Source organism: Periplaneta americana, chromosome 17, assembly GCF_040183065.1.
Source record: "Periplaneta americana isolate PAMFEO1 chromosome 17, P.americana_PAMFEO1_priV1, whole genome shotgun sequence".
NCBI classification, from domain to species: domain Eukaryota; kingdom Metazoa; phylum Arthropoda; class Insecta; order Blattodea; family Blattidae; genus Periplaneta; species Periplaneta americana.
Window position 1 is genome coordinate 12,767,171 of NC_091133.1, and position 15,842 is coordinate 12,783,012.

Here is a 15,842-nt window from a genome sequence, read left to right on the forward strand (position 1 = left end):
AGTAACAACCCCTCTTCAATGTTTTACACAGCAGGCTGAGTTCGTGTTCTGGAATATCTGCCACGGTGTGTGTGATGAAATCCAACTCATCAATTGTCGTAGGTTTCCTCAAGAACACCCTTTCCTTCAGATAGCCAAAAAATCAATAATCTGCTGGGTTAATATCTACTGATGACAGTATTACCAGAACAATCACGAAACAAATAAATCATACATGGGCAGAATTTTCAGTTGCGTGCGGCACAATATTACGCAATACTTTGTTTACTAGGAGGGCAGAGTAGGAAGGAAGATTCAAACTGCGACCAGTGTCCACTTATCTTTTTTTTCAGTAGGTTATTTTACGATGCTTTATCATCATCTTAGGTTATTTTGCGTCTGAATGAGGTGAAGGTGATAATGCCAGTGAAATGAGTCCGGGTCCAGCACCGAAAGTTACCCAGCGCTTGCCCATATTGGGTTGAGGGGAAACCCTGGAAAAAATCTCAACCAGGTAACTTGCCCTGACCAGGAATCGAACCTGGGCCACCTGGTTTCGCGGCCAGACGCACTAACTATTACTCCACAGGTGTGGACTCGTCCGCTTATCTTAATTGCTTGGACGATCAGTGGCGGATTGTAAGTAACCATTAACAAAGCATGCTATATACAGGAAAAGACTTAAAAATGTTATAATTGAATCAGTCAGTGGAATAAGGACTGAAGTCCAGAGAAGTAAATTTTTCAGGAGACGAACAAAACATCACATCTCCTAAATCATTACACCAACACTAACAAAAATTTGCATAGTTCCAGGTCATAATGCAAGACTCTGACTGATAATGAACACTCACGTCTGAATTTAATAGTGTGGGTAATAAATAGGATGATAAGTGATGGACTTCGGTCCTTATTACATTGTTTTACTACGCAAGTGTAAAAGACATGCACAATAATCTGAAATAGTGAATTTTATTTATTGAGTAAGTTGTATTTTTAGAAAACACAAATCACTTAAGCTAATTGACTAGAAAAAATAGGATATGACACCAATATGATTAATAATAATATAATGGCGGCTCGTGAATTATTAAATTCGGAGTTCACAATAGTATATGGATAACAAAAGAGACTATTGATTAAATGTTGTCCTTTTCTTATGTGTCTTTAATTGCCAATAATATAAGACAAATATTTTTAAATAAGTACTGGAAGAGAAATTCATTTTGACAAGGTCTGAAACTAAATTTAAACAATAAGCTTAATTAATATGAAGATTAAAATTCAAGTTCATATCTAAAATTGTCAAAGTAAAAGCATTTAATATCTTGGTTTCACTATTTGTTTCTACAATAAACATTTCCTTTTACTAAAACAATTTGATAGTTTGTACTTAAAAAAAAATAAAGTGTATTATCTTAAAAGTACCCATTAGGAATACGCATCTTTCAGTTTTTATGTCACGGCTGGACTTCGATTTTTCTTCTATCCTTTATACATGTATAAGCTAAATATAAACAAAAGATCTGATACACAATGATACTGTATGTTAAATTTGACACAAAATTAGAAAATATCTAAATATTTCTCACATAATAAGACATCCTAAAGATCGGACATAAAATAAAACAATATTTGTACATTTGACACAAAAATAAGATAGAACAACATCTAAATATTTTGCACACAGTAGGAAAATATATAAAGATCTGACACACAATAAACACAAATATCTAAAGATCTAACATGCCGTAGGGTAATATAACACATATGTATGAAGCTTTGACATAAAATAAGACAAGTAGGCCTAATGATCAGTTACAAAATAAGATAGGCCTAATATTTATAGATTTGACACAAAATAAGAAAGTGTCTAAATATTTTTACAGTAGGAACATATCTCAAAGTTTTACACACAATAACACAAATACTGTATATTTCTGCAGATAAGACGACAATTGAATTATAAAAATATCCAAAAGACGAGGGTAGTCTCATCTGGCAGATACAAAAAGGAGGAGATCTTAAAATTCTACACTAAAACCATTACAAAATACAACAAATCACTTACTTGTATATTTAAAATCCTGCGAAACCATAATTTTCGTCGTCAAAGGCAAAGAACTGGTCAAGCACGTCCTCACTTTCAGTGTTAACAGCGTCGTCATATGGTCTCATTCTGAAAGTGGTGACTCAGTTCTACTTCATCAGTATTCCATAACAAATCATCCTCTGGACATCCATAGCGTTAGAAATTCCGCACTTATTTTTTAAAGGATTTTATCACTGTTTCCACTTCCACTTTTTTCCATGATTTCAGCGCGAACTCGTAAGTGACGCAGCACACATGTTCATAGTTTGGGGTTCGTCTTGAAGGACAGATATAAGCTACAGTAAAACCATAATACTGTGCTCGAAATTTATACCTCGTCTTATCTGTGGAAATATACGCCTTCTAAAAATTTAACACATGATAGAACAACATCTAAAGCTTTACATACAATAGGACAATATAATACAAGCATAAAAAGATTGACACAAAATAAGACAATATTTAAGAATTTGGCACACAGTGAAACAATGTTCATGTACAGTTTTGGTATAGAAAGTCGATCTTTCTTTCTTTCTTCGAAGCAAACAAATCAATCACAGTTTCATTAAAATTAGCAATGTTGCTAATCATGCTTTTTATAATAGAAAGCATTGCTAATGCACTTAACTTTCCTTCGGTCATGGTACTTCTTAGAAAGGTCTTTATCATTTTTAAAGTTGAGAAGCAACTCTCGGCCTCAGAAGTTGTCATAGAAATTGTAATAACAATGAGCAATAGCTTGTAAGTCTCTGAAAATGTATATTGTAAGTTATTTTCTATGAGAAATTGCAAAAGACTGACAGCGCCACTCATATTCCTAAAATCCGATCTTCTGTAGATAATCTGCAATTCTGTTTTAAGGCGATCCTTTTCCAGAAGTTCATAAACATCTATTATTTCTTCAATTAGTTCATAAGGGAAGTGTTTCTCATATTGTTGAAATTTTTTGGCATCAAAGAGACACAAGGCAGAAAAGTGAGCAGTAAAAGAAAATCTTCTTTTTGCTTGATTTGTGATGTTGTCGCAGACTTCCTTAGCTGCCACAGTCTTATTAATGTAAGTAGACCTATTTTCTTCTTTTTTTTTTTTGTTGGCACCTCCACATTCTCAACTTCCATCCTTACTGCCTCCATTCCCTCTCTTTCCTTCTGCATTGCAACATCATATACTGGCACAGATACATAGACGACATACTAAATCTATACAAAGGAAACAAAAGACAGATTGAAAACCTACACAAACACATAAACAAAATACACCCGAAACTACACTACACACTAGAAACAGAGAACAACAATCCATAAATTTCTGAGACATCGCAATAACAAATACAGACAACAAACACAAGTTCAAAATATACAGGAAACCCACTACCATGGTAACACACATACACAACACCTCCAATCATCCCACACAATATAAACACGCAGCATTCCGATCCACGATACATCAACATTCCTATGAACTAGCAGGACTATAAGTAAGAAATAGACACTATCAAATACACAGCATAGGAAAATGGATACAACCCCAACATAACAGACAACATCACAAGAAAAACTAAATGCAAACAACACTAACATATCAAAACATGAACACATACAAAACTGCATCATCATTCAAGGAACTAGAATACAACATAGAACATAGAACACACTACAAAAACATCTTAACACACAGACAAGACATCACAAATAAATACAACTTGACAAGAGTTTACAAAGTATCATGCAACAGCAGCAACGACTTCTACATTGGACAGACTGGAAGATCATTTCAAACGCGTTACAAAGAACACATCACAGCCTTACCAAACTACACAACAATTCAATCTACGCAGAACACATCACAAACTCCAACCACAGCTACAGTAACATAGACAAAGACATGAAAATACTACACATCCAGCCAGAAACTTGACGTCCACACCTGTGGAGTAACGATCAGCGCGTCTGGCCGCGAAACCAGGTGGTCCGGGTTCGAATCCCGGTCGGGGCAAGTTATCTGGTTGAGGTTTTTTCCGGGGTTTTCCCTCAACCCAATACGAGTAAATGCTGGGTAACTTTCGGTGTTGGACCCCGGACTCATTTCACCGGCATTATCACCTTCATTTCATTCAAATCCTAAATAACCTAGATGTTGATACAGCGTCGTGAAATAACCCAATAAAAAAAAAAGAAACTTGACACCCTGGAACAATATGAAATTTATAAGCATACAAAAACAGACCCTCAGCACATCCTGAACACTCAACTCAATTTCAAAACACACACAATCATGAACACAACCCACCACAACACGAAACCAGAAGATAGACTTTGGACAATGAAACACAAGACTTCTAAACTAGTCAAGCAAGGTAAATCCTAAAGATTAACACAGTAAGGAAGTCGGAAATTTAATCAATGACATATAAGACTTATGTGAAACCAGTTTTAATGTATGGCAGTGAAGTTCTTATATCTACGGCACCAACACAACTTAATGAAATGGAACCAAGCTAAGAGGATAATTACATGTAGTGTTAAATCTGCCCTCACACAAATAAGTACTGACAATATACGTACAATAAGGTTAAAAAAGAATGGGCCAATGACACATGTCTGAGTTCCAGGAACAGAACAGTGCGCATGCCGGCTCCAGTCCATGTAAGTGTGCTGCATTTTGTTCTAAAACAACTGAAGAGTGAAATGGCAATAAAATTGATAAATACTACATCTATCAAAATGGGGTACAAAATTTACCAAAACGAAGATGAATGAGAAAGCTACGTAATACGCCAGATTAAAGTATGAGCCATTGTAGCAGAGGTGGCTTAAACATGGGTCTAAACGAGATAGCATTGGTTGTAGGAGGTTCGAATCTCGGTTAGTCTCAGTGTTTTACATTACAAAATTACCATGTTGATTGAATATTTAGTACATAGCACAACCCATCCCCTGGGCAACACTACTGTCTTCATAAAACCATCTGCATTTATATCTCATTTATAGCTTTTAATAATATGTTTAACTACAACATTAAAACATGTTAACATTGTAAACATTAATTTTGTTCTATTTCTTTTAATAATGGCAATACTCAAGTGATACTGTCTACCATTCTTCAGTTTAGCTTTTTGTTTACCTATATTCTTCACAGGGAGTGTTGACAACGTTTGAAAGCCAATTTTCATAAATAATAAAACAACATTTGAAATAATAATAAAAAGTAGAGTGATATGTTATAATAATATATAACATATTGAATGATCGTCCACCTCTGCTTCAGCATGTGGACGTGAGGCCAGCAGCCGGCTGGTCGGTCTTGGCCCTTCATGGGCTGTAGTGCAATGCATTTACTTTACTTAATATATAACATATTACATTGATATTTCATATTCTTCATCAGTCATATGTCAGCTGATACCTGCAGCCGTTTAGGTTCTTGAAGCCCCTTTTTGGGCCAGACATGATATTGCAAACATTAATTAGGGCCTACATATCGAATTAAACCGTAAAATTTTGCATGGGGACTAGAGAAGGATAGTTTGTCTTTTTATTTAGATACATATTAAAATTATTTTACTTTAATATGTGTTTTGAATATTAACTCCAGAAATAAATTGTATTTTCGTCCAAAAACACCTGTGACACGAAATTTTTACAACTCTCATAATGTTGGATCATTCACATCTTACAAATGTGTTATGACAAGGGAAGAGAATTCTATTACAATGAGACAGTCTTCACTCAGCGATTATGTGGCTTGGTCTGCGACATTTCTCAACAAACAAGTATCATTATCAACATCGTCATATTTTACGACACAGATTAAGTCAAATTATTTCAGTTTCAAAGTGGTTTAATATTTGTCTGATCAGCGTTTTCTTGGACGCCCTATCTTTCTCCTTTCAACTGGTTTGTAATAAAGCAGTTTACTGTATATGGTATTCCAGGATTCTATTCATTCTACGTGTTGTCTCCATTTATTATTGTCATCTTCTGTTTACTGAGATATAATTATAATTTCCCTATGTAACATGGCTGTACTTATATAATTAATATCACATAAAATTATTAATTTCTGCAAAGTATAAGAGTCTGGGAAATTATTATTATTATTATTATTATTATTATTACTATTACTATTATTATTATTAAGGTGATATGGTGAACACATGAAACTGACTATAAATGTTGTTTACTCATATTTGATGTGCTTCTGATTTTCAAAAAGCAAATAAACTATTAATTTTGTATACAGGCTAGCTAATAGCCCACAATGATACTTGCATAACTAAGTTTATTAACAAATTCCACTAACATTTGTCATTAAAAACATAAGATAGCTAATACAATAAGAGAAAATCAACTCTACCAGGAAGCGAACTTACACCTGTGGTTTCGAAATCAGAAACATTACCCCAATGCCACACCACCTCGCTGTCATTGCAGATGGGTAGCTGTCAAAGACTCAATAACACAGCACTGCCTTCGAACACAATGAGTTTGCTTGTGTGAGCCTGACTTAAAAACTTTACATTAAACTGCCAACTGTACCTATTAAATACGAAATTGAGAAACGAACGAAGTCTTATTTTGTCTGAGAAATTAAAACGAATTCCAAAGAATGCTTACTAGGAGGAACTACAAAAATTCTGAAGGAAACTCAAAACACAACCTGGCTTCTTCCAGGATATTTAAAAATTACGAAGTAAATACAATGTACAAACGACTGAAAATATAGAAAAACTTCTATTCCCAGAAATTAAATGTGAAAATGAACTGATACAACACATCACTGCAAAACGTGACATTGACCAATCAGTATTAAAATCATTAGCTATTGAAACCATATGTACAAGATATCCAAAATCTGAATAGCTTCATATTTGTACAGATGGATCTCTGCTTGACAAACACAGTAACGCTGGAGCAGGAATCTAAGTGACTTTTTTAGCTTTTACGTATCTCTTGGAACAATGTCCACTCATTATGATGGTGAATTAGAAGCAATCAATACAGCTTTCCATCACATACATAAATTTAACAAAGCAGTTATACTTAGTGATTGTAAATCTGGACTCCAAGCACAAACATCGAGTCCTCCAGAAAACAGACTAGTAAGAGAAATTCTTTCTGCTCTTAAAATGCTACAAGGGCTTCGTAAAGAGGTAATTTTTCAATCAATACCCTCACACTGTGGAACAGTAGCTAATGAGAAGGCTGACTTCCTACCCAAAAAAGGAACAAACATCAGACAAACTCGAAATAATATGAGTACAAACTCCTTTCATACTTCAAAAGTAAGGATCAGACACACAGTCCAGTCTTTTGTAAACAGGAATCCCTGAAGAAAAGCGAAGGCAAACCTTGGAATATTCTGCTAGACAGTAATAACATCCCAGATTTGCTATAGTTATATTTCGCTTAATCACCGGACATGAATGTCTCGCCTCTGATTTGCATTGGATTAATATTTACCAGCATCCACAGTGTACACTGCACCCTCTGTAGAAATCAAAACTCCATCATGGAATAAACAACATCTGCTACAATGCCCAGCAATAAAGAAAATAAATGCTGATTTATCACCACAGCCCACCATATATTATTGGGAGAATCAGAGAAATCCAAGATCCTTAGCATTGGTCAACAACAATAACAGTATTCAGTATTCATATTGTAAATTTGTGTACGTTACACTGTTTAACATGAAAGCTGGAATAATCTTACTCTTGTGCATTCCAGAAAAAGCACAGTTAAGGTTACGGCACTTTTCATTTCCAGGTATGATCCATTAAAGTTACACGAAAATGCTAAGCAGACTGAACAGCACTGCAAAGAGTGAACAACCCATCTCAACAATATCGTAATAAAAATACGCGCATTCTCATTCTTCTCCAAATTCTTTCTTGGAGCGAATCTTGTTAGGAGTCCACCTGTATGTAGGCAACAATTTCGCACGACTGTCCACAAGTAGCATATATACAGGGGCTCTTGTTTACTGCACATGCGCAGTGTGCTGTAAGCAAAACTTATACAATAAAAGAGCTCCAAATTTGCTTTCCATATCTGTACATACTCGTAGATCTGTGGTTCACACTTTTGTACGTGGTTTGTAACACCTGGGGCTAATCCACAAAGATATGGTGTTGTACATTACAAATTACTGATGAAAGATGTTGTAAAGTATGGAGTTGTATCTTTCTGTTCCACGAAAGGATTAAAGTGTATTGTACATTACCAATGAACCGCTACTAATGACGTCATATCAATAAACATACTATGTCATAACATGAAGCAACTGGTTATCTTCGTATTTCATTAATCGAATTCAGTTATGTTTGCCTCTTTAATTGTAATGTATTTTAAGGTTGGTTACAGAGCAAAGATTCGTAGATTCTATAAATTTCGTAACAATGCAATGCTATTTATTTTAGTTTACTTCTTTAATAATGAAAAATTTACTTCCTTATTATCATCATGTTCTGTGATCCCCACATAATGCTCCTTCATAGTTTGATAGTTTCCCATATTAGCACTATACTAGGGACAGAAGAAATAGGCGGGAATGGCGAACCCCTCAGAACCTGCTTGGTGTATGGTCCTGTGCCAAATAACTTACTCCTCCATTCACACTTTTTGCACTATAGGAAAACTTAAAAGAACAAATAAAATGAAGGGCTTGGTGCAATAAGATGCTAACCCTGACTTTTGTGAAAATTGAGATTTATACACAAACATACATGGAATAATATTGTGCACTTTCTGTCAAAAGATGGCTCTAGTACGAGTATAAATTTCGCAGCAGTAAATGCATATCCTTTTTCCAATTAATGTTAAGAGTAATTTGTTTTGAGCAATAAGGCGCCAACCTATACAAAGTTGGAAGGAGAAAGTAGCCAAAAGAACAGATTATAAAAAAATAAGTTAATTAAAACGATGACGTGAGTAACTACACTGATGATAGCATCGACAACCCAAATTATATTATATCAGACTGGAAATGAAGGCACATCAGAAGAGGTAAGGATTAATTTAATTTCTCATTATTAAAATAGTATTGAGGGATGGCGCCTTTTTGAATCAAAGTTAAACGTTATAAAAGTTACATATATATATATATATATATATATATATATATATATATATATATATATAATTTTACTCCACTGTTTCAGTGTGAATTAAACATATCAAGGGAACCTGAGATCAGTCACATCAAATTCCCTCCAAACAGGAAAAGAAAGCGTCACCATCAAGACTGGGAACGTTTTAAACACAAGAGAAGGAAAAATAAAGGACAACAATATACTTCACTATTCAACAAAAAAGTTATTCAATCTAGAGCGATCGTGATTTTGGTCGCATACAGTAGAGTTGTATTCTCGGAGATATTGTTCCACCGTTTATACTACAGAAGACTGGTCATATACAGGGTGTATCAAAAGTTCAGGTCAAGCCTTAGGGAGGTGATTCAGGATCTTATTTGCAACAAAAAATCCTAATACACTTTTCCAATATTCATCCCCACTTCCGAGTTACACGAATATCCCTTACCGTATCTACCCCCTTTGATTCCACACCTAATGGACATGTTTGCTTGAGAGAAGGTAGGCTAATTGTCAGTTGTCTAGAGCAGATGCTCAAAATGTCCCCCCCTTGCATGAACACACGCTTCAGCACGTCGTCTGACCTCTCGCTGCTCATTATCCAATCCGTGCTGGTGTATCTCCATTGCAGCCATGTTAATCTTTGCAACGAGCTCTTCCCTGCTTGCTATCTCTGTTTGGTACACTTTCTCCTTTTGCAGCCCCAGAGAAAGAAGTTCAATGGTGTTAAGTCTGGGGACCAGGCTGGCCGGGCAACTATGATATCAACTAGATCACCATTTTCGAGGTAGATGGATTGAAAGGGGTGGTCCCATTGCTTGGCCAGCCCAGTTCCCAGACCTAACACCATTGGACTTCTTTCTCTGGGGCTCCATGAAGGAGAAAATGTACCAAACGGAGAGAGCAAGCAGGGAAGAGCTAGTTGCAAAGATTAACATGGCTGCAATGGAGATAACCACCACGGATTGGATAATGTGCAGCGAGAGGTCAGACGGCGTGCTGAAGCGTGTGTTCGTGCGAAAGGGGGACTTTTGAGCATCTGCTCTAGACTACTGACAATTAGCCTACCTTCTCTCAAGCAGACAGGTCCATTAGGTGTGGAATCAAATGGGGATAGATACAGTACGTGATATTCGTGAAACTCGGAAACGGGGATGAATATTGAAAAAATGTATTAGGATTTTTGTTGCAAATAGGGTCCTGAATCACCTCTTTAAGGCTTGACCTGACCTTTTGATACACCCTGTATAATCTTAAATGCTAATACAAAAAAAGATGCATCAGTTGGATTAAAAAATTTTCGTCCATTGACTTATTCAATACTGAAGAAAATAGTTTCAGATTCAAAGAAACCTCTCCAATTTTCAAATGCCTCTTTGTTTAAGATTGACTCAGCTTTACCAGGCATTTTAGAGGTTTGTTACACTTACTAGCATGAACTGTCATTACATTCAGTACACTCTCAAGAAATGGGGTCGTCATAGTTCAACAATTTCAATTTGTAATTTGCAACCTTAATATTCAACACAACTTCCTATAGAGAGTCGAAAATTAGCAGATGTAATGTTACTTCTGGAATAGATCTCACCAGTACATCATGTTTTCTACAGGAATCTCGTTACTCGCGGTAGTGCAGATGAAGAACATTAACCTGAAAATGTGGATATACTTGATGATATATAGTGCATGGTAAAATTGAATTGCTGTAATGCCATTTAAATTTCAGCCAGTGTATGGGACCAGTGCCCACCCAGCATCGTGATGCACAAGGGAAGCTGCAATAGGTAGCGAAATCTGATTACGAAAGCCGCTATAACGGCTGGGGGGATCACTGTGCTAACGACACAATACCCGCATCCTGGTTGGATGATCGTCCACCTCTGCTTCGGCATGTGGACGTGAGGTCAGTAGCCGGCTGGACGATCATGGTCCTTCATGGACTGTCGTGCCTTGGATTATTATTATTATTATTATTATTATTATTATTATTATTATTATTATTATTGTAAGCAAATCTTTTTGTAAACACAGAATAATACAACGTTAAATTAGAATGTCTAAGTGTAGAGGACAAATTCAGATATTATTCATTATAATTCTAATTTAGTTAGGTTGTATAAGTGTTCAGAATAAATTTATGTTTGTAATTCATTCGTAATCCCTCTCAAAGCAGTGTCCAACCATCTGGTGCAATAAGGTGCTAACCAACATAGACATCCGCGATTATCAAATATGCCTGTAATATAGGTCTTCCAAATTCGGTAAAATGTTTCAAAATTACATAAATGTAACTTAAGAGTCACAGCTTCACATTGAAAGCAGTTTCAGCATTTAAATTTCAATATTTGGAATTATGCCTTTTTCTAAACTTTAAAATACTCATATCTCAGCAGTAACTACATGTGGGTTAACATCTTATTGCACCGAGCCCTTCAAATAATAACGTGATTTCTAGTAATTACAAATACCTGATTTACTGAACATTGTTGTTTTGTTTAGCCAACTGTCCAAACACAGGTCTCAAACTCACAACAATGAGGCATCATTAATGAGGTAACTAAGCCAGGAGATAATGGGTTATGGTGGACAGTTCTCTTTCCCCCTCCTTTGCATACGTCGCTGAATAGTAACATATTACACTAATCAGACTTTAGATTATATTATCATTTATAATATTTTGCAAGTTAGCCATTTCACAAATGTAATAATTATCATCATGTAATGTGAACGTAATACGAGAAATCAAATATTTAGCATTACACACAATTATTAATATTTTGTTTTTATGTGTTTTCAGAATACTGTATTGAAATAGTAACTACTAAATAATGTTTATACAGTAATCAACTTTGTTGAATCATGAGGAAATTAAAAATTAAAGTGCAAAAAAAGTAATATATTTTTCTGTGTGTAAAAAATATGTATACACGTTATTGTAACATGGAGTATCATAATAAAAAATACTTATGTATTAGAAGCACACTTAAGACTGGCTTAGCTTAACAAAAGAAATAACACAATAAATATGACTAAAAAATCGTTCTGCACAGATTCTCTTAAACGCTGTAGAGATACACCACACTCCTTGGCAGTGGCTGTCTGTGTTGACACTTTTAATGTCGTCACAAACTTTAAGTTCTTTCAAGAAACAACACCTTTAGTAATGACTTCTGATAACAGGGCTCCACTGAAACATGATAGCTATTGCCTGGATGATTAGTATTTCAAAATACTGTTTATTGTGTTATATATTTTTTCGAACAAGCTCTAACATAGTAATATCACAGGCGAACACTTGTCAACAACTAGCATTCGAACGCAGCAACAGGAAGGTCTCTTTGTTCAGGTCATAAATAGCCGGGGAAAATGTGGAGTGAGTAGTTTCCGCACAAGACCAAAAACCTGCCTATTTCTTCTGCCTTTACTATAATAATGATCTTCACCCTCAAACTTAAATGTTGCGAAATTACAAACACTGCAAAGTTATTGAAATGGCGTCAAAAGAGATGAAATTGTTTCTTTTGAATGAGATAGGAGCAAGAAAAGAAGATATCCTATAGCACATATTTATCAAAATATATCTTAATATTATGAAATAAATATAATTAAATCGCATTAGTACATGTAATATATTAGTCTCCTAACACCTGACAATTCACTAGTAAGTTAATATACTAGTACTTTTGTGGAACACAATCAGGAAACTTCATTGGTAATTTGTAAGTATGGAGTGGTAAAATACTGCTGTAGAGGAGTCTGTTGTGGAATAGAAACTCTAGTATGTTCACTACTTACTAGAGAATTTATTTATAATGTACAACATCATACCTGGCCCCTGGTGTTGCTGAAACTCCAAAAGACACAAAACCCTATAAGGAAGAACACAGGCTACTGTTTTATCGTCGTTAAAAGCTACATATTTTCACACATTCGAACATGCAAGTTATCAAAAATCTCTACAAACTAACTTCAAGAATTAAGGAGAAATGCCCGTTGAAGACATTATGAAAATGCAATAATTTAACATGAATATTTATCAAAGTAAAAACCTTATATTTCTAGACGTAAACAATCTTAAATCCTCAGTTTGCTGCTATTGCAATGTGGATCACGAATATTGTTGGAGTAATAGTTCATGCTAATTCAATTATTTGACCTAATAAAGAAGATAAAAGCCGCAAGGTCTTACCTTGCTGGCGAAATGTCTAGTCCACCATCATTACTTCTGTTGGGTATCCTGTTCGGCTGGGTTAGTCTCACTCCATGGGCTGCATGCCATTCTCAGTGTCAGTGCCTTCTCACTGCATGGGCTCCTGCTGTTCCCAGAACATTTCAGAAAGTGGAATAATAAATGGTAACATTTTAATCGACAATGGTGAAGTCTTAAGGGCTATAAATGCAGTAATTTGGCTCAGTTTCCAACAAAAATAAAGATTGATGCATTAAATTAATCTTATTCCTGAATGAGTGGATTCTATGTTCATTCAGAGTTCACTTTCTCTGAAAATTTTCTCTGTCACAGATAGATCTCCCTATAGACCTAAAATAGTGCAAGAAACTTTGATGATCGAATCAGCGAATTACATGTAGATTCCTGGAATTGTTTCGAAAGTTCTGAAAGACTTGTAAAAGCCGTCTATAAAATTTTCGGAAAGCTTGGAATTTAATTTAACACAGCTAGTGACAACAGGCATAGATAGAATAGGGAAAGGGACTCTTGTGCTGGGGAAGTGAGTTTGATTACACTCCGGCTCACTGATTATATTAGCATATATTTTTTCTTTCAACGCTCTTGGAAACAGGGCCGAAAATGCAGTACACAGTGTAACTTTCCACATCTGAACGAGGAAAGATAAACTGCAGGCCTATGCACTTTTTTTTCTTTCCAGCAACTTATATGTCTGTTATTTAACGAGGTCACTCATCGACTCATTAGTGGAATGGAGATGTTATTAAGGCAAAATGAAAGGATTACATGACCCAAACAAGTGATCAGACCAAGTGGGATACAAGCAGTTGTGGAATTCAATATATTTCAATTGCTGTCAATGTTGAGACCACTTCGATAATAGTAGCTCCAAAGAAGAAAGATGAGTTCATGTCAATTTAGTTGTTATTAAGGGACCTGTGGCCACCTTTAAGGCCTTTGATATTGTGAGTTCATAACGTGGATGAAAAATTACAAACATTTCGTAGTAGTTGTTCATTCGCACAATATATTCCTGTTAAATTAGAGATAGGTGAAGATTTTCATAACAGTTACTTGAATTTGAATTAAATTTAATAATAACTGTAAACTTATTGTAATGCATTATGCCTGTGTTTCTCAAACTTTTTCCATTTTCGATCACTTTTAACATATTGTACAAACTTAGAATTCTTGTAGTCCATTTATTATTATTATTATTATTATTATTATTATTATTATTATTATTATTCACACCCATAAGCATTGCTGACTAGATCAGACGCTATGGACAGTACTCTATAACAGAGTCGCCAGTATGAAAGGATAATTCCAAGCCTTTGGCATGAGACAAACTCGATAGCTCAGTGGTAGAGCACCTGACCGGAGAACAGGAAGTCGCAGGTTCGATTCCCGCTCGAGGTTGTGTAATTTTTCTTTCATACCATGGCATGATTGTGACTATAATAGTATTTAAATTCAATATTATTATTATTATTATTATTATTATTATTATTAATCATTGGCACTTCTTCACCACACTCGGAAGGAAAAACGTACATATATCATTGAAAATAACTTCAAAATTGTAACATACCATTCTAGAGACACGATGTCTTCACTGACAAGGTTATATTAGTAGGTAACAGTGGGCTGGGGGGTCCCTGGCAAATATTAATTATCCACAAACCCCTATAGTAGGGAGCAAGAATATTGGCGGATGGAGGTATACCCCTTCATACTACCCAACCCACGTTCCACCCCTACTTTAGCTGTAAACGTTCTTCGAAGGGTCGCTTCCGAAACATCTTTCACTCCTCGCTATGTAACCTAAAGTCTGTAACATCGAAATAGTGTTTATATATAAACACTGTCTGTGTGTCAGTATTTAGTGTAATTTCTGTGCGCAGCATGATAATTATTTCATTAAATAACAGCACATGTGAACACTTCATTTGTTATCATACAAATTACTGGTATACAATATGCGACATGATTTTATAACTACTATACTGATATGGAATAGCATTCGTATTTTGAGGTGAATGAACTAAGAAAATCAGTTGAATTCATATCTCCCAAGTTCGACAGTCTTAGAGAGGAATTGGCGCACACAAGACATGGACTCAAGTCCACGCAGGAGGAGATGAAGAGGCTAGTGCAAGAAAATGACCATCTCAAACAGGAAGTGAGTGATCTGCAGCAGTACACACGCAGAGACAATATAATGCTATTTGGAGTTCCGGAGATCGATGAACAATCAACTTATGAAGTCATTGACCAAATATCGGAAGTCATAGGTGGTAGTGAATTGGTGCAACATGATGTAAGCGTAGCACATCGCATACCATCCAGGCCAGGGAAGACGCGTCTATTTTCATCCGCTTCACAAAGAGTAGAAGTCGTGATGAATGGCTCCAGCTGTTCAGAAATGAGGCCAAAAATGATGGCAGGGGTCCTGGGATTGCGACAAAGGAAGTCAACAGGGA

General features: G+C 35.5%; 1 protein-coding gene across 5 annotated transcripts in view; it reads right to left on the reverse strand.

The window, feature by feature from the left end:
- Nucleotides 1-667: 667 nt before the first annotated feature.
- LOC138692825 (uncharacterized) overlaps nucleotides 668-15,842 on the reverse strand; it is a 43,771-nt gene continuing 28,596 nt past the window's right edge. For 2 of the 5 annotated variants that reach the window (XM_069816072.1, XM_069816071.1), the window contains 2 exons: nucleotides 13,357-13,483; nucleotides 670-3,270 (listed from right to left, as the gene is read on the reverse strand). The gene's annotated coding sequence lies outside the window, so the exon portion shown is untranslated. Of the gene's footprint in view, nucleotides 3,271-13,356; nucleotides 13,484-15,842 lie in introns of all 5 variants that reach the window. The other 3 variants (XM_069816076.1, XM_069816074.1, XM_069816073.1) reach the window with 3 other exon arrangements.